General features: G+C 34.9%; 1 long non-coding RNA gene across 2 annotated transcripts; it reads left to right on the top strand.

The window, feature by feature from the left end:
• The first annotated feature begins 15879 nt into the window (after positions 1–15879).
• On the top strand, positions 15880–18128 carry LOC107899438 (uncharacterized). 2 transcript variants are annotated; one of them, XR_001684684.2, is made up of 3 exons: positions 15884–16712; positions 16822–17183; positions 17280–18128. It is a non-coding gene; the product is annotated as an uncharacterized lncRNA (long non-coding RNA). The 2 variants fall into 2 exon arrangements; XR_005912605.1 differs by lacking the exon at positions 17280–18128 and having other exon boundaries at positions 15880–16712; positions 16822–17004.
• Positions 18129–20637: the final 2509 nt, after the last annotated feature.

Genomic DNA, 20637 nt, shown 5'->3' with positions numbered 1-20637 from the left:
TAGTTCAGAGAAGATATATACAATTAAAAATACAATAAATAATAAAACATAAGAGTAATTTTACTATTGGAGTGTGATGAACTTGAAACTCAAAGCATACAGCACAAATGGTGATGCAAGAAACTCCTAATCAGAGTGTTTTACAAATGTTTTCACTTCTAGAACTTGTTAACACTTTGAAAAATATATAAGTGTTTGATTTACCCAACAGCTCTGCCCATGATGTATTTTTGTTTCAACCAACGATTACTAGATGTGTACAACATTCTGTCATCGTAAAGATTAGCATCTCCTGATGAATATGTCCAGTCAAAAGATTAAAAAGGTTGGTATACTCAAGCAGTAGCTGTACATATGAAGATATTTAAAGAATGATCAACCACACACACACACACATGAAAAAACGAGAAGAACTTGGAATGTATTTAAGACCATTCCACAAATAAACAAACAAAACTATTTGGAAGTGTCACTCTCCACTTCATTGGTGGGGAAAGAGATTTTAATAGTCATAAAATATTTTCATGATTGATAATAAAAAGTTTAAAGCTCGTTGAAAATAAACAAACAAACCACAACTTGTATTTGCTCACATTCAACTAGCTTGATATCAAGGATATGCTACCTTTAGTGAGTATATCAGCTTCTTTGCTATCTCGCTACTCATGAACCTGACAAAGCATAACCAAACATACAATGTACTAAATCCAACATACAGAATAACCAGGTGGGGACCCGTTAATTCAAATAATTTACAGCCATAACACCTATATAAATTTCAAAAAGAAAATGTTCAACCACTAGTACACAGCTCATGAACAAGACTGTTAGAGTTGACCATGGTGTTAACCTTATCAAAACTATTTCTTTCTACTTTCTAGAGATTTTCTACATCAGAACATGAGAACCTTCTGTCACTTGTCGTTCAAGTAGTTCAACATTTGGCAAATTTAAATTTATATGACTATCACAAATATATCTCCCTGCATTTCGCAAATTTAAATTTATATGACTATCACAAATCAAAGCTCAAAAATTTTAAATACTTAATTTTAAATACGTGTAAAAAATTGGCTCACTCATTTGAAACTGGGTTCCATACTCCCAGATAACACAACCACCACCGGTGACTCGCTCCCAATAATGCAAATCAGTCATTTCCATATTATCAGTGCCGATGAAATAACCATTCCATTAGAATATTTCTCTCTGCAATAAAGAATATCGACGGAAACCTAGTTGTACCATTAAACAGACATATAATTAGATTTTTCCAGTTTTGTTTTTAGTGAGGGATAATACAAAAAGATTATGTAAAATATTTCTCTTTGCAATAAGCCATTCTCTAAGGGATTGGGGGAAACACTATACTAAGCTTGGGGCTCCTTATATAGAACAAGAATTTAACTAAAGGATTGAGTGAAACACTAGACTACTAGCAACAATAGAATTCATAGCTCAATTAAAATGTTAACGATAACCTCTCATTGGCATTGTGTGGATTGATAAATATGGAACATGGCCACTGGTTGCTTGTTCTCAAACAAGAAATTTTATCACAATCATTTGTTGACAGTGATCATATTAATCATTAAGAAGACACAGTGGTGACAATAAGATAAAATAGGATTGTATTGAGTTAGCGAATTTAACAAAAAAGAATCAAGGATATCATATGAGGGTAATATAGACATGATGAGGTAATTGGACAAAGTAGTTGGATGAATTGCTTTCGTAAAAAGTATATAATTGGACAAACTGTCAGAACGACACTTTTTGATATAATTGCAATTACTCGAACTTAATTGTATATGTCAGATTGACCCCTCCGCTAAATCAACAAAAGCTCGATTAGACTGCATTTGTATCAAAAGAAAATTCTATGGCTTCTGAAATAATTTAATTGAGTCGATTTATTTGATGTGGACTTAAATTAGGTGGTCGTGAGAATTGTTCAACTAGATAATTTGATTAAAGAATTTTTTGAAAAATTAATTGGAAAAATCTAAGTGATTTTTGGGAAAAAGTAATTTTGATCAAGTAAAATTAATTTAATCAAATTAATTAAAATTACTATGATATTTTTTGAAATTAATTTTCAAGTCAAACAATTGGTCTAATGGGTAATTGCACTTGAAAATTGAACCTGAGATCGAAAATTGGCCCCGAGAACCCAAAACCAACATCCAAAAACTGGTTGAACTAGGTCTAGTATGTGAACTGGGTTGACAGTCCAACTGATGGCAGGACCAGACCGATAAGGTTGCCGCTGGCTCGGACCGAACTGACTAACTGTCCCAAGAGTATGTCATTCCTGTGATGGCACCATCGGACATGATGGTGCCGGTGGCGACGACGGTGGCCTGCAGGTGGTCCTTCGGCGATGGAGCAATGGAGGAATCACACTCCTACTAGGACTCTACCAGATAATTTGATTTCAGATTATCTATTCCAAAAATAATATTATTTTAATAGTTCTAATATTAAATTTAATGTAATATTTATCTTGATAGTATTTTATTAATTTATATTAAAGTGATTACCTTAATATTAAATTCAATTTAATATTTATCTTGTAGATAAGTATTCTATTAATTTAATGGAATTAATATTAAATTTAATCTAGTATTAATCTTGATAAGTATTATATTAATTTAATATTAAAGTGATTAAGTTTAATTATAGTTGAACTATCTAAACTCTCCTATATAAAGAGAACCATTGGTCATTATTTTTCACATACTTGAATTCAAGAGAAAGTTATAGAGAGAAAATTCTATGAATACATTATTTTAGAAGATTTCTAGAGATATTTTCTTATTTACAATTTAATCTAGAAGTTTAGAGAAATTACGAAATTACCTCACTGGTAATTTTTGTGAAAAATTTCTATTTTCAAATGAGCCCAAACTCAGCAAATGTGAGCTTGAGGATAGCGAAGAAGACTACTCGGTCGAAGCATTCATCCTAGATGAATAGAAAATGTATAATTTTGATTAAGTGTTAATTATTTTAGATATCACAATCAAGTTCTAGTTTTGAAAAAAATTTTAAAAGTCTGATTTTTCCTTAAACTTATCTTTCGCTGCATTTTCCAAACCCGTTTTTCCAAAGTTTAAAGCTTAATTAATTTAACTTAATTAACCTAATCATGGTTTAATTTACTTCAACTATTCATTATTCATACTTGTGGAGCATCATCCACTAACTCTCATTTTAAAATGGTTTATTTATCATTTTAGGCTTTTGATTAATTGCTATCTAGGTCCTCAAACTTTTTATTAATTAAAACTCAATAGTGATTGTACTTTTAAAATGTAGTCTTTAAGCTTTAATTGACTATTTTATCGGCCAAATTATTTGACCATTCTTTAGCATATATTTATATTAACTCCGTAAATATTCCTATTTTATATTTACAAACTTAATTTACGAAAATAGGGTTCCAAAATCATATTTTCTGGTACAATTGAAAATCAGGTCATTATATATCACGTGTCCTAGAAACACTACCCCGGTTAACCAAAACGTACATTTGCTAAGCCTTCTGTACAACTACTTCTCACGTAACACTTGTCACACAATTTTAAGATTTTGATCATGTTCATCCATAGACTTCGAATTTATCAAGATATCATCAATAAAAACCACCACAAACTGATCTAGATAAAACTAAAAACGCAGTTCATGAGATCCATGAACGCCACAATAACATTTGTTAGCCCAAAAGACATCACTAAAAATTCATAATGCTCGTACCATGTCTGAAATGCTATCTTCGGCACATCACACCCTAACCTTCAACTCATAATATCTGGACCTCAAATAGGTCTTAGAAAACATTGAAATTAAACATTTTGTAATTGACCAAACAAGTCATTAATTTGAGGCAAAAGATATTTATTTTTAATTGTTAGCTTATTCAACCGAGGATTATTGATATATAATTGTAATGACCTATCTTTCTTATTAACAAATAAAGCCGAAGTCAATGATTGCTAAAATATCCATATTCATTCATCATTTGAGTTCGTTTCCATACTTTTGTTGGTCCATGTCACAAATATAAAACATAAAGATTATTTTTACTACATTAATATCATCCATGCCACTAGCTAGTTCAATGGCTTACCTCAAACAAATAAACTTTGTGTTTATCCTCGCAACAGACACAACCATTGAAAATATTGTTTGTGTTTACCAAAAACCATGGCTCACTTTCTTGAACCCTAACGTTAGACAAATGATTAATATTGTTGATCCTAACACTCGAGCATAACGACCAAAAATCTTACAAATGTCGTTGAGTAACCTTTGGGATCATGCATTGAATAAGTTGCATACCTTGAGTTGGTCTCGACAACTCACTCAAAACACCGAGAAATTTTCCCATGTCACTATCAAACCATAACCAATATTCGTAATTCGGGTGTCAAATCCCTTGGGTCGTCACGTGCTTGTCGACAAAGTGTGTAAGAAATGTCCCCTGGAAATTCGAGGTTCCTGTTTCCCGGCGAACTTGATGCTTTTGCCGTTTGATGAATTTGATGTTATCATTGGTTTGGATTGGTTGACCGCGCATGATGCGGTTGTGAATTGCAAGAGCAAGACTATTGATTTGAGGTGCGCAAATAACGAAGTAATCCGAGTTGAATCTGCGGACTTGGAGGGGATGCCAGCTGTAATATCAGCAATGTTGGCACAGAAATATGTAAGAAGAGGGTGCGAAGCATACCTTGCGTATGTACTTGATGACATTTTGGTCTATTCAAGAGATGAGACCGAACATGCTGAGCATCTGAGGCTAGTGCTGCAAATTTTGCGGGAAAAGCAGTTATATGCTAAGTTCAGTAAGTGTGAGTTCTGGTTAAGAGAGGTTAGCTTCTTGGGTCATGTGGTATCCGCGTCGGGTATTCGAGTTGACCCGAACAAAATTTCAGCCATACTTGACTGGAAACCTCCGAGAAATATTACTGAGGTTCGGAGCTTTTTGGGGCTCGCCGGTTATTACCGACGATTTGTCGAAGGTTTCTCGATGATAGCCACACCAATGACGAAGCTACTTCAAAAGGACGTTAAGTTCGAATGGACGGAGAAGTGTCAGAAAAGTTTTGATCAACTAAAAACTCACTTGACTGAAGCTCCAATTTTAGTGCAACCCGAATCGGGTAAAGAGTTTGTCATTTATAGTGACGCATCCCTACTTGGGTTGGGTTCCGTATTGATGCAAGACGGTCGAGTTGTGGCCTATGCGTCGAGACAATTGAAGCCACACGAGAGAAATTATCCGACCCATGATCTCGAACTAGCCGCCATCGTATTTGCTTTGAAAATATGGCGACATCATTGTTTGGTGAGAAGTGCCATGTATTTTCGGATCACAAAAGTCTCAAATATTTGATGACTCAACGAGACTTGAATCTGCGACAAAGACGTTGGCTTGAGTTGTTCAAAGATTACGAGCTTGTCATTGATTACCACCCGGGAAAGGCTAACGTGGTTGCGGACGCCTTAAGCCGGAAGTCATTGTTTGCTTTACGAGCGATGAATGTGTGTTTGTCTGTTCTACCAGACAATGTGTTGGTAGCTGAATTAAAAGCTAAACCATTATTGACTCACCAAATTCGTCAGGCCCAGAAAGTCGATGATGAATTGGTTGCAAAACGGGCTAAGTGTGTTCCGAACGAGGAATCGGAGTTTCAAATTGATGATGATGATTGTTTGAGGTTCAGAAATCGTTTGTGTGTTCCAAGGAATTCGGAACTCATTTCGATGATTCTGAACGAAGCCCATTGTAGCCAAATGTCAATTCACCCGGGGAGTTTGAAAATGTACAACGATTTGAAACGTCAATTTTGGTGGCATGGTATGAAACGGGACATCTCCGACTTTGTTTCGAGATGTTTAATATGTCAACAAGTGAAAGCGGAACATCAAGTGCCTTCAGGATTACTCCAGCCGATCATGATACCCGAGTGGAAGTGGGATCGAGTCACAATGGACTTTGTGTCTGGACTGCCATTGTCAGCAAGTAAGAAGGATGCGATTTGGGTTGTTGTTGATAGGCTGATTAAGTCGGCTCATTTCATCCCCGTACATACGGATTCTTCATTGGATAAACTAGCTGAATTATACGTTTCTCAAATTGTGAGATTACACGGGGTACCTGTTTCTATCGTGTCGGATAGAGATCCGAGATTCACCTCACGATTTTGGAAGAAATTGCAAGAAGCTCTGGGTACCAAGCTGCATTTTAGCACTGCTTTTCACCCCCAAACCGATGGTCAATCCGAGCGGATAATTCAGATACTTGAGGATATGTTGAGATGTTGCATCCTCGAGTTCAGTAGTTCATGGGAATGGTATTTACCTTTGATTGAATTCGCTTACAACAATAGTTTTCAATCAAGTATTAAGATGGCACCTTACGAGGCTTTGTACGGTCGTAAATGCCGTACACCATTGTTTTGGACCGAGCTCGGTGAAGGTAAAATTTTCGGAGTTGATTTGATTAAAGATGCTGAACAGAAAGTAAAGGTAATCCGTGAAAGTCTGAAGGTAGCCACGGATCGTCAGAAGTCGTACGCAGATTTGAAACGAAAAGACATCGAGTATCAGGTGGGAGACAAAGTGTTCCTTAAGGTTTCACCTTGGAAAAAGATACTCAGGTTCGGCCGTAAGGGCAAGTTGAGCCCAAGATTCATTGGGCCGTACGAAATCTCCGAACGAGTTGGTCCAGTTGCATATAGATTGATTTTGCCCCCGGAGCTTGAAAAGATTCATGACGTCTTTCATGTTTCGATGCTTCGACGCTATCGATCTGATCCATCGCATATAATTAGCCCATCAGAGGTTGAAATTCAAGTCGACATGAGCTATGAAGAAGAACCGATGCGTATCCTAGCTCGTGAAGTGAAGGAGTTGCGAAACAAAGAGTTCCGCTAGTAAAGGTGTTATGGCTCAAACACGGGATCGAGGAAGCTACTTGGGAGACCGAGAGCTCGATGAAAGAACGATACCCAAACCTATTTACCGGTAAGATTTTCGGGGACGAAAATTTCTTAAGTGGGGGAGAGTTGTGACAGCCCAAAGTTGACCCTAGTCGGGAAGTGGTTTCGGGACCGCTAAACCGAGTCACCGAAATGTTTGAATGTGATACTTATTGTCTAGAATATGTAATTATGAATGTGTGAAAATTTCAAGCTTCAATTTGGTCGATTTCATGTGAATTTAGTCAATAGGACTTATGTGAGAAAATTCTAAAATGTGATAGGTCAATGTGTGAGGACCTATTAGTGCATGTGGACAAAGGGGGGACTTGCATGTCAAATTCCCCCCTACTAGTAGTGGCCGGCCATGACAAGCATGGTAGACCAAGTTTGATGGCCAAGACATGTCATAGACATGTTTTGTTGGTGCATCATGGGTGGAAAAAATAAAATAATAGGCATGGAAATTAAATAATGAAAAGGAGTATGATGATTACACAAAAAAAAAGTGTGTAGTTGATTCTTTTCCCCCCCATTGCCGTGAGCTAAAGAAAAGAGAGGAGAAGATCTTTGTTCATCCTTTTCTCACCTTCATTTAGCCTAAATTAGAAAGAAAAACAAAGAAAAAAATTTCTCATCCTTTGGTTCATCCTTGGCCAAAAATTTTAAGGAGGAAAGAAGAAGAAAGGTGAAGAGATTCGGCCATGCATGTAGCTAGGCTAAGGTATGTGTGATGATGTTCCATGAGATGCATGCATGTTTTAGTTGTTAGCTTGAGTTCTACCTAGCCCATGGTCTAAATCTTGCTATGTGATGGAAATGGCACTTGACCATGGATGCATCATTCTTGGTTGGTGTTTGATGTTGTGGTGATGAGGCATGAGGATGAGTTAAGATTCGGCCTAGGTGGAGGTTGTGTTAATGCCATTGCATGCAAAATATGAAGCTTGTTAATGATGCATGTGATGATGGCTTGATGATTCTTGAACCTCCTTTTTAGCATTTTTGTGTGAGCACATATGTGCATTGGTTGCTAAATGGAGAAGAATCGGCTAGCAAGATGTGTGCTAAGGCCGAATGTAACTTTGCATGTTAATGAGCAATGCATGTGTTAAATTGATGAAAAGGGGGAGGATGCTTTACTAGTGTGTATATGTGTGTATTAAGTGTTGAAATCGACCCCAAAAATAGACATGCATATTCGGCCAAGGGGAAAGAAATTAGCTAATATGTTGTGTTGATGCATGATTTTTGCATGTATGAGACTTTAATGTCTAATGTATAAATATGGGCTAAGTGCCTTGTGTTCATCTTTTTGATGCCTAAATGATGAAATCAATTTATTTGTTTAATTAAGCTCAAGAGCAAAGGGGAAATAAATCCGATAAAGGGAAGGAAAAAGTGGTCGAATAGTTAGCGGAATCGTTCGACAACACCCGAGGTAAGTTCTTGAGTAAGAGAGCTTAAATTACGATGTGATTAAATCATGCTCTATGTGTGGCTATTGAGCCGAATGTGCAAGGACGATATGTGCCTTGTGTTTGAGTTTCGCAAATGAAAATGAAATATGAATGTGCCATGAATTATTGTTAGATGTGCATGATTAATTGAATGCTGTCCGGGCTAAGTCCCGAAGGCTTTATGCTAAGTGAATATATCCGGACTAAGATCCGAAGGCATTTGTGCGAGATACAAATTCCGGGTTAAGCCCCGAAGGCCTTTGTGCGAGATACTAAATCCGGGTTAAGTCCCGAAGGCATTCGTGCGAGTTACTAAAACCGGGCTATGTCCCGAAGGCATTTGAACGAGGAGCTATATCCGGTTAAATCCCGAAGGTACGTGATTTGGTAATGAATGAGCTTGCTGTAAAATTCCAGCGAATACTCGAAAAACATCCCAATATGGGGATATGTTACGTATGTGTTGAATATAATCGAGCCCTTACAAATAAATGTTCGCTCAGTTGATAAACGAGCTACCGGCCTTCGGCTAAGTTAGTCTATTGTGTATGTACATAAGGGTTGTTAATGTTGTGAAGCAAGTTTGATATCGGTAAATTGCGTATTGTGAAATATTCCGTTTAGCTAAATGTGTGTTATTCTTTGTTTATGCTGGAATTCCTTGCTCAAAACTTACTAAGCATAAATTGCTTACTCGTTACACTGCTCCTCTGTTTTATAGATTTTTGGTTCTCCAGCTATCGGACTCGAGATCTTGAAGTCGAAGTCGCCCACACTATCCAAGGCTCTTTTGGGTACTATTTGGTTGAATTTTGATATGGCATGTATAGGACTACCCATTGTTGTTTTTCGAGTACTTTATGAAATGTATAAGTGTACAGCCATGCGAAAATGGCTTGTAGAAGTGGAGTATGGCATTAGACCATTCGTGTTTATGAATGTATAGATGGTTTCATGATGTAACTATAGTTGGAATGGAAGTGTTGAGCAAATGATCAGCCATTGGAATGGCTAAGTATGATCATATGTGGGCATATGTATGACAAGGCCCTAGTTGGTCCATAAAACCCCGAAAATAGGTAAGGTTTACTTTGAAAACAGAGGCTGACAGCAGCAGTAGTGTGGATTGGAAAAATCACAAGAATTCTTAGGAGTGGAATTAAATAGTAAATAAATTATGTAATCGAACCTTGATGAATCTACTTTCATATGAAAGTAACGCAACAATCATATGAACAGTACAGTAAGAGATATTCGGGTTCTTGTGGAACAGGGCCAGAACAGTTTCTGGATTCCCTGTTCCGATTTTGGAAATTCACTATAAATTGACCAGAGATAATTAGGGGTCATACCATATATGTATGGATTCCTCTCTGAGTCTAGTTTCCATAGAAACAAACGGCATCAGTATTGAAGCTCTGTGCAGAGAGATATCCAAGTCGTAATGGGAAAAGGTCAGTGTAGTCGACCCCTGTAACATGGGAGACTTTGACTAATAAACTGTACTAATTGGCCCGACCAAAAATTCTAGAAAAAAATACATAGGTGGGGACATGAGTCTAGTTTCAGGGAAAAATCACAAAACTGATTTTCGAGTTTTGAAACTCAAGATATGATTTTTGAAGCGACTAGTACTCAGACTGGGCAGTGTCTGGAAAAATTTTTCAAAGTTTGTTACATCTCGTGTCCGACTCCAGTGTCGGTCTCGGGTTCGGGGTGTTACACCATCAGATTATGCCAAGTGCGTATCCTAACCCTTATGTGTATACTAATCCTTATATGTTTCCTTTTTCCACTCCTATGCAAGGTTGGAATACATGGCCCTGTGCATCTCATTTTTCGATGACTCAGAGTCAACTGATGATATATAGGGCATCATCATAGGAGGAACCGCACGAGGCACCGTCGGGGAGCTCAACTCATTTCCAATCCCCATCGCCTTATGGGATTCGAGTCGGTTACACTCATTCACCATGGGTGATGCAAACACCTCTACAATCTTTGTTCTATCAAGGTGGGTCATCTTCTCAACACCCACAACAAGAAGCTGATCCCGAACAACCACAACCCTGGTCAGAAGCTGAACCAAGAAGGAATCTAGAGTATAACCATCGACTACCCCCATGTGACACTAATTCTGACCGGCACATGCATTGATTTATTTTTGAATATTTTTGTACAATTTATTTTTATATTGTTTCATTTAATAAAATAGAAGTTCTTTTGAATATGTTTTTACAAATTATTTTTATATTATTTTATTTAATAAATTAAGAGTTATTTTGATGTGGACATATTGGCATTGTATGAACCTGGTTCCTGCACCACCCACATAACTTCTGTTGGTTTGTTCTTTTCTAGATATCCTTATTATCACGTATTCTAGTCGAGCACGGCCGACCTTTTAGTTTGCAACACAATTCTCTATCCAATAACAATTTAAATGGAACAAGCGATACAAACGACCACTTACGCTCATCTAAGACTAGTGGGAATACGTGTCTCCACACGTTGTACATGTATTCTAATTTGTACACATCGTCGACATAGCTCATAGGATCCAAACAGAGATTCTGACAAGCTACAATTACATGAGCGTATGGATAACGAAGTGCGTCAAACCTCCCATAATCGCAAGTCCTATTTCTCAGGTGTACATGATATTGTCCACCAGGAATACCTTGGTTCAATTTTTCAAACTCTGTTACACAAAACCATAGGTTGTCACGATCGTGACACACTGTGTGCATGGAGTTGCCCCGTGCTTTGGCCTTATTAATTTCGTGTACTACCTTCCGGCACCATACATGACCTCCTTACATTTGGCCTTTATAACTCACTACTCGTTTTGGAAACAGTGTCGTAAAATGAAAATATGTCTTTCGTACAATCGAGGTTATCAGCAAATGACGCGTTTCTTTTAAAACAAAATTGATGCATTCAGTCAGGTTTGAGGTCATCTGACCATATCGTAGGCCGCAATTACATGATTGTGTCCACTGATCAAAAGGTATGTTACAGAGGTAGTTTGCGCCTTGATCGATAATTAACTGTAAAATCACAAACATCTCATGAAAACAGTCATTATTGATCTCGTACCCTATCAATATAAATGGATTGCGATAATCACATACCACTCTTCCATTCAGAACAAATTGAATATTACAAACCAAATAATATTGGTGGTGATTAAATGCCCATGTTAGTCACTTGTCATCGTTCAGCGGTAGACCAATATTGCCCGTAGTAGTTGGACGTAACATACCTTAGACAATACCGATGGTGTGTAAGATCCCAGAGGCTTCCCTGTTTTTCAATTGCGACTAGTATTCCAGTGCCCCGATTTGATATAACGCATATATCAGGTTGGGGGCAAACATGCCTCCTCAACCTAGAAAAAAAGAAATCTCAGTCGTCACCTGACTCTTCCGGTGTTATTGCAAACATAACAGGAAGGATCCTCCCGTCACCATCTTGTGCCGCAATTACCAATGACTTGCAGTAGTAAAATGCATCCCGACATTACTGAAAGCTCCAAAACAGGCGCTTGAACACTTGGAATTCATGAGCAAGCGATCGTTATAGTATGCAGGAACGTTTCAAGGTCTGTTATGCAACCTGAAATGTACCTCTCCTACACCTGACACCACTGTTACACCTCATTGTATGAAACGTCCCACCCACTGTACATCTTCTCCAACGCCTTCTACATAGCTATCTAGGCCTTGCGGTAAGAAGGCATGTACTTGAATAGGCTAAAAGTATTGGTAATTAAGACCGACATAGTAGTCCTACAATCTATTTTTACCATCGGTAGTATTAAGCCCGCTATCATCTCTAAATCCAGCTTGGGATGATCTTGTGAAACACCTGTCAACCCATGAGTACGTTAAATAATGAAACATTAAATAATTACAGTAATATTCAAAAACCCTAAACACCCAATGATACTGTATCAGAGGTAAACATGTATGCGGACCGGTGAACTTCTTTATCTCCCACAACCTTGTCATCTTCTTAATAGAAGCCATAATTTTCCATGAATATATACTGTCTCGCACTGCACACTTGACCTTGAACTTCTTAGATTTGGATTTAACCACGTGGTTGTTAACCCCGTTCATGATGCTATATTGCTTCAATGCACCGAAAAAACCATCATTACTAGAAAACTCCTTACCAACGTTCTATTCACCCGAATCTAACTACGAACTTATGTGGCTACATTTTCTGTATGGTAGATCTAGAAACTCCAACGCATCATCTGTCGACAGATCGACATTATGCATGTGGGCTAGAGGCGAGTATGCCATGAATCACGAATCTTCTTCTTCTTCTTCACTTTAACCCCTTTCACCGTCTTTAGGTTCAGTTCGAACAAGCTCCAGTTCAGAAAATAATGTAACTTCTGCACTATTGGCATCGGGCTCTTGGGGTGGATCCACATCGGAGTCATCATCTGACCCACCAACATCTGCAATGTAGGAGGTCCCCTCATCGGGAGACATCGTAGGGAGTACATCACCCATTCTCGTGTACATTTCAGAATGTCCCAATCAGATCTGGATTTCTAACCACTAGAAGTTGCTCCCATTCCCCAATAAGTATTTCCAACATTAAACATCGACCCACTGAGGTGCATGTCCCATCCACTAACAGAATGTCGTGCAAGGTCGTGTATTTCGTACTGCCATAAAAAATGGACGGTTCCATGTTCTACCTCCCATTAACGGAATGTCGGGTAGGGGTCATGTATTCCTCTCGAACAATAGTAGATGTTGAAGTCGCAAGTGCTTCATTTGGCGTTGAAAATTCCACATATAACTCAAGATAGGGTGATCCACTAACGAGGTGCGTCTGTACCATAGCCTCCAAGTCACGAGAACCTTTGATATCAAATGAGTCATATGTCACAGGATTAGCCGAAGCACAAAATCGATACTTAATAGACAAAACTCTCATTGGCTTTGTTCCAAAGATTTTGCACCTAATTCTTTTACGAAGTTCTGTCAATTTTATATTATGGTTAAAAACCAGTTGCGTTGTGTTCTCCGATAAAAAAATAACGCCGTTCTCGGTGTCACGGACCTCATCGTCGTTGTAAATAACAGCACTAATATGTCCGCTCATTTTCAACCAAATTATCTGTCGAAAGAAATTCAAAATAAAAAACATTATGCAAAAATATAATGATTTGTATAAATATTAACACAATAAACCAACTTATACCTTCTCAACTTCTTCAATTTCTCTTGCTATAACTTATGCAACAAGAGAATGAAATTTGAGTCATTTATAGCCTAAGGGATAGTGGGATGCACTGTCACCAGCACTACTAAAAAGAGCGTCTAGCTGTGAGCTTTTTCAGTACTTTTGCTGACAGTGCATCCTACTTGAAGCATTTTTAACCCCAACTATCAAATTTCTCGGGAATCCCAGGATATTTTTTCAGAACCATCTTCTCAAAATTATTTTTTCAAAATCAACAATACAGAAAAAGCGTCCAGCTGGAGGCTTTTTCTATACTATTACTGACTATATAAAAAAAAACAAAATCCATTTCGTCAAAATAATTTTTTCAAAACACATCACGTCAAATTTATTTTTTCATATCCCATCTTGTCAAATTTATTTCTTTCAAAACAATACTTAACAATTAAAAAAATAAACCCTAATTTCTTTTTTCTTAAAAAACAAACCCTAAACCTAACCCTATCCCTAATTAAAAAACAAACTCTAAACCCTAAACCTAAGTCCTAAGTCCTAATTTGCAAATAAACCAAAAATCCTAATCAAACACGAGGAAAAACACGTCCTCGTTAGCGCTTTTGCCTAAAGCGCGTCCACCTTAGCACGCTTTTTCATGTTTTCCCCTGAAAACGCGTCCACATCAACGCGTTTTAATATTTTCAATCCATTTCAGTAATTATTTTTTGGAGCGGCCCAGTTCCGTAAATAATTTAGGAAATGGCCTTTTTTGTACTATGCCCATATATAACTTTGTATTTATATAAAAATTGTTGATTTTATTCAAAAAATATATAACATATAATAATATATCTCAAATAAAATAAGTCTTAGTGCATCAATATTATGACCAATAAATATATATTTAAAAAAAGAATTAATAAATTAAACATAGCAACTTATTGAGTTTTTTAAAAGTAAATAACATATATTATGAATCGTATTAATATAATTATTAAAATTATATAATTTTCATTTTAGATTTTATATCAAATAAATTAAATTGGAATTGAAATTTAGAATTTTTATTATGGTAATCATTTTTTATACCAAATATAGTCTATTACATTTTTATACAATGAGGATGTTCGAGATATTAATAAAATATATGAAACTTGTTTATTCCAAATTTGTCATTATATCTTTATAAGAAATTTACTTTGAATTGATTTTTTTTAAATATAGTAAACAATTACACGTGACAAATTATTATCATAACAAATAAATTTTTATAAGTTATGCCACATAGAAATTATTTCTTTTATTGTAATCTCATATTGTTATAGTACATATGTTAACTTGAATTTCTGTGCAATGCACGTGTTGTTGATATGTATTAAAATTATAATATTTTTATAATTTTAGTTTTTGCTTAAATTGAGTAATGATTTGAAAAGAAATTAATGGAATTATTGATATCAAAACGTGTCTTTATTTAAAAATATAATTTAAGTTTAAAATGATTTTAATATTGTCGTCATTAAAAGTTAATTCTTAAAGGTAATTTTGAAGTTTATAGTTTGTATTTTGAGTGTATATTTAATATATCCATATTTATTTCAATATATGCAGGTTTAGAGCATATATTATTTAAATTAAATATCACATGAAAATATTGATGCAAAATAAAGTACATTTATATATGCATAATCTTGTGTTGATTTCATTCAACAAAAATATGACGAATAATAAAATATTGAAAATAAAATGTAACTCTAAATGCATCGATACAATGACCAATAAATATAAATATTTTTAAAATTAATTAATGAATTAAATATAGCAACATATTGTATTTTTTCTTAAGTAAGCAATATGTATTGTTAATATTATGTAATCTCATATTATTATAATTAATAAAAATTATATAATTTCCATTTCAGATTTTATATCAAATAAAAGTAAATTGTAATTTGAATTTGAATTTTTTATTCCCGTAATCAATTTTTATACTAAATATAATACAATACAATACAATACTTTTTATTATACAATGAGAATGTTGGAAATATTAACAAAATATATGGATTTTTTATTCCAAAATTATCACTATATTTCTTATAAGGAATTTGCCTTAGAATTGATTTTTTTTAAATTATAGTAAATAGTTTTTTTTCTTTTTTTTTTGAAAGAAAATACCAAGATATTATTTATTAATAAACAAAACCAAAACATAACATTTAATAAATACCATAAACAAAAGAAATATCTGGGTAGCCCGGGTGAGCTGAAGGGTCGAAACAGTAAAAAACACAAAACCAGAAAGAAATCTCGAAGCTTCATAACCCATTTTCGGATCGCATAACAGCCATGCATTAGCTGGGAAGAGATCATCTTGCTTCAATTTGAAGGAGTCGGAATTTGATTATCTTGATTCACCGCTTCGACTGCCTCTAGAGGTACCTCCTCAACCCAAAACGTATTTTCAGTCAAATTAAATCTCTACTGGGCGATTATATGAGCTACACCATTAGCATTTTTGTCTGCATGCTTGAAGGAAATCCTTTGAAAGCATGTTGCCATAGCTTTAATCTCCTCAATATAGACAACCATATTAGATCTGTCTACTACGCCTTGGTTGATTTTCACGATTATAATTTGGGAATCGCCCTCCACTCCAAGCTGTCTAAATCCCATCTCTTCCGCAAACTTTAGAGCTTGGATACATGCTATAGCTCCAGGAGAAAAAGAGTTTGAGATATAATCATTCTTAACTGCACCACTGCCCACTATTAACCCTATCTCATTTCTGATAACGAACCTAGAGCACAATTGGTGTATTTGCGGTTTGAACGCTGCATCAAAGTTCGCTTTTACGTTTGGGTCCTGTGGAGGTTTCTAGTGAGTTTTCATGGTCTCTCTCTGGTCAAGTAATTTCCGGTTTATCTCATCAAACTCCCGTACTAGACTAGCCACTCTGATAGTAATATCCTGAGCTGTTTGTTGCTTGCCTTGCATGACCTGCTTGTTTCGAGCATGCCAAATTGCCCAAACTGTGATCGCTACAACTTTGCAGGTATAATTACTTCCATGCTTTAAAACAAAGTCAAACCAGGCCCATATATAATCAGTATTAAGACTCGAAGGCCAACCAATACTAATTAAATCTCATGCCTCTTTTGCAGGGCCACACCTTGTCATGACATGCATCGATGTTTCAGGCTCACCGCCATATCTGGGACATGTCGAGGAGGCCGCAATCCTTTTTTTGTATAGAATATAGGCTTTAGGGATGTAATTATGTAGTATTTGCCTGTTTGCAATTTTTATTTTAGGAGGAATCTGTAATTGCCAGAGTTTTTTGTTAATTTCTCTGCTCCCACGTATGTCGTCCACTGTCATCTGGTTGCTGATTAGAGTTCTATAGCCTCTCCGGACAGAGTATTCTCCTCTATTCTCACCCCACCAAACAATCTTGTCAACATCAACCCTTTTGGATAAGGGAATACACCGAATGGCTGCAGCTTCATCAGGAGTAAAAGTACTGGTAATGAGCCCTTCCAACTTTTAGACGAGTGATCTATCAAATCTGCCACCCTTTCTATATTCCCATGAACTCTTGTTTGTTGAATTTGTCCACCAGCTCATCGCGGAAGCCATCTATCTCTCCAAACTGAATTTTGGGTGTCAGATCCCACTCTCGAACCAATCCTGTCTTCCAGCAAATTTTCGTGACGCATATATGCTTTTTCAAACATACGAAGGGTGTGCAATATTGAATATACAGAAATCATAGAAACTCATACCTTCACTCTCTTTTGGCAAACACAAATCGGCCCATTTACTCCGGTGCATTCCTTTCCGACTCGAGCTTTTCTGCCACCAAAATCAATTCATAATCTTGTCTAAATCCGAGCACAAAGTCTTGGGTAGCAAGAAACACGACATAGAGTACGTTGGAAGTGCTTGTAATACTACAACAGCCGAGCATCCCAACTATTAACTTTCGCCCTCATCCGATCACAAATCTGCTAAAAAGCTTCTTCTTTTTTCCCTCATTCCCACCATGGTTGGGAGACCCAAGTAGCGTTCCATGCAAAATGCTCTTCTGACACCCAACTGATGCGTAACCTGATTACAAGTGTCTTCAGGAACATTGGAACTGAAAAAAATCAAGGACTTTTAGAAGTTAACCTGTTGACCAGATGCACTCTCATGTCTCCTCAAAATGTCTTGACCCCCATCTTCAGTGGCTTCGCCAAAGACAATGCTATCATCTGCGAAAAAAAGTGTCACAGCAGGACTCCCTGACAGACCTTTGCGCCTTGCAATTTGCCTTCTCTCTTTGATGAGTGCAATAATTTCGAAAATCTTTAGTGCAAATTATCACCCTAAGAAATGATAGTTTATAAGCTATGCCACGTAGGATTTTTTTTTTGTAAACTATAGTATATATATAATTAGTGAATAAGGGAAAAGGTTGAAATTGAGTCAAAGTTTGATCATGAATGTCGTGGTCCTTGTTAACGAGCATGAGATTCTAAGACTCCATTAAGAATTTCTAAATATTTATATGAGATTCCAAAATTCCATTAAGTAGCCATTGGAAATTTAAACTTGAATTTGGATTTTCAAAAATTAGATTTGAAATTCATGATTTCCAATCAAATGCAAGATTTTTAATTAATTCAAATTCATTGTTTAAATAATTAAAATTTGAATTTGAATTTCAAGTTGTTTTGAACTTTAAAAATTTTAGAATTGATTTGTTTATAAATTATAAGTGGAAAAATACTATGACAATGATAACACATATTAAATAAATCTCAACTCCAAGCTCTAAAACCTATTATTAAATTAAGATTTAGGTCTTGATCATTTTAAATTTTAATAAGAATCAATTAATAATAATTAATAAAAAAACTATATATTTTTTAAAATTAGATAAAATTATTTCACATACAAAATATAATTCACATTCATAACTAATATTAATTCATTTTTATTATTAAATTATTTTACTTATAAAAGAAAGTTGATTTTTGTTCTTTCTTAAATTTTTGAGGGCTAAACTGAAAATTTTTAAAACTATATTAAAAAATTGAAAGAAAACCAAAAAAAAGTAGCCAAATATGTTTATTTATGTTATTTTTGCTACTAAAATAATATTAATGTTTGTACTTTCTTATCCATTTTTTTTTGTAAAAGAATGTAGTTATAGAAACTTCGATATAACTTTTAAATAATTTTGGCTTTAGGGTAAAAAAAACTTTAATAAATAAAGTAATTTGAACAAGATATTCAAAAATGATAATTCACTTTATTGCAAGTTAACTGCTAAATGTATTTTTTGACATAATGAAAACAACCAAATATTATATATCAACTAATGTTTTGATTTGAATTAAAGTCTCAACATGACAACTTGTATAAATGGAAGTAATGCAAGCTTGAAGCATGGTAGATTGATTGGATTCAAAAGATGAAATTCTTGTAGAAAATAATAAATATAGATGGTCATATAATGGAGACAAGTGCTCCCGAAGAAACCCAAGACATAACTAATCATTAAAGCTCCATAAGAGATTCATGTATTTGAAATTGATGGTGGAAATAATGAAAATAAAGAGATGTTGATAAGTTCTATAAATACGAGAAAATATGGAACCGCAAGAATGAAAAGTCGTTGACAACGATTTTTCATGCAATTTTATTGTTAAGATAATGAAAGAAAATAAGGATCTTGAATAAATTTGTTGAGAATTATAGACATGAAATAGATTGGACAAAATAGAAACACGCAATTCAAGTATAGTTAAATTCATGAAGTTTTTAACCAATAGCCGAAACGTCTAAAGATATAAAGCCAGTAGGGGTACAAATAGGTAGATTTGTGAAAATGAAATAAGAAAAATGAAGTTTTTTGTTAAATCCTAGAAATGATTATGAAAAGATATTCTCTAGTGGTCGATGTAATAACCTTTAGATATATTATTAGTGTAGCAATTCATGAAAGATTTGACATGCGTCTTATGATTGTTGTTACAATATTTATATAAATCATTATATAGTGGAAGTTTATACTAAAATACTTGAAGGATTTAGAATGTGGAACCATATAGAAATTATTAGGAAATTATCAAATATGTTTGCGTAAACATTTACATAAATTGAAACGATTTGCAAATATATGATAAATTTGACCTAGTGAATAGTAGTTGAATGAAGATTATAAAATTATCCAAAATACCTATATGTATTTTTATAGAATGATTATTATCAAAGTTTGTTATGATTATTGTTGGGACTCCTAAAGAGATCAAAATATATTTCCCAAAAATTTCCTCACTCATGACATTCAGAAGATTAATAATATAAACGTTTATTAAATTCATTCAAGTGATTATTTGAAAAGCTAGTATTCAAGATTGGAATGCGTAGAATATGATATATGATGTGATATTGTAATGAGGGGGAGTAAATACACATTGTACTCTTTTCCCTTAACCAAGATTTTGTCCCACTGGGTTTTTCTGGTAAGGTTCTTAATGAGGCAAATGTTATGTGTATTATAGATATGTGTACTATTTTTCCTTCATTAGGAATTTCCCCCACAAAGTTTTATCTTAGTTAGGTTTTAACGAGGCATATTATTTATCAATAGACATCAAAAGGGAGTGTTATAAATATTTTTTTTATTAAATAGATATCCATCAAGATCAAGATAAGTTTGATGTACTTTAGGACTCTAATATTAATTAGAAGTATAGTTTTATCGCATTTATATTCCTTGGACAATAAACTTAAAACTATAAACCAGGATCTATCATGGCAAATCACCAAGAAAAAATCAAGAACAAAACTAGATACCAAAGCGTACTTGAATTCATCGATTTCTTAAAATCTATGGATCTTGCGATTTTGATCTTCCAAATTAGCACACAAGAAATTCAGAGAGTGTTTGCTATCTCTTTACTAAAGATGAAATATTAGAAAAGTTA

This window comes from Gossypium hirsutum, chromosome D04 (assembly GCF_007990345.1).
Source record: "Gossypium hirsutum isolate 1008001.06 chromosome D04, Gossypium_hirsutum_v2.1, whole genome shotgun sequence".
NCBI classification, from domain to species: Eukaryota; Viridiplantae; Streptophyta; class Magnoliopsida; order Malvales; family Malvaceae; genus Gossypium; species Gossypium hirsutum.
Note: the sequence above shows the minus strand (reverse complement) of the source record. Positions and strands in the feature narration are given on the sequence as shown.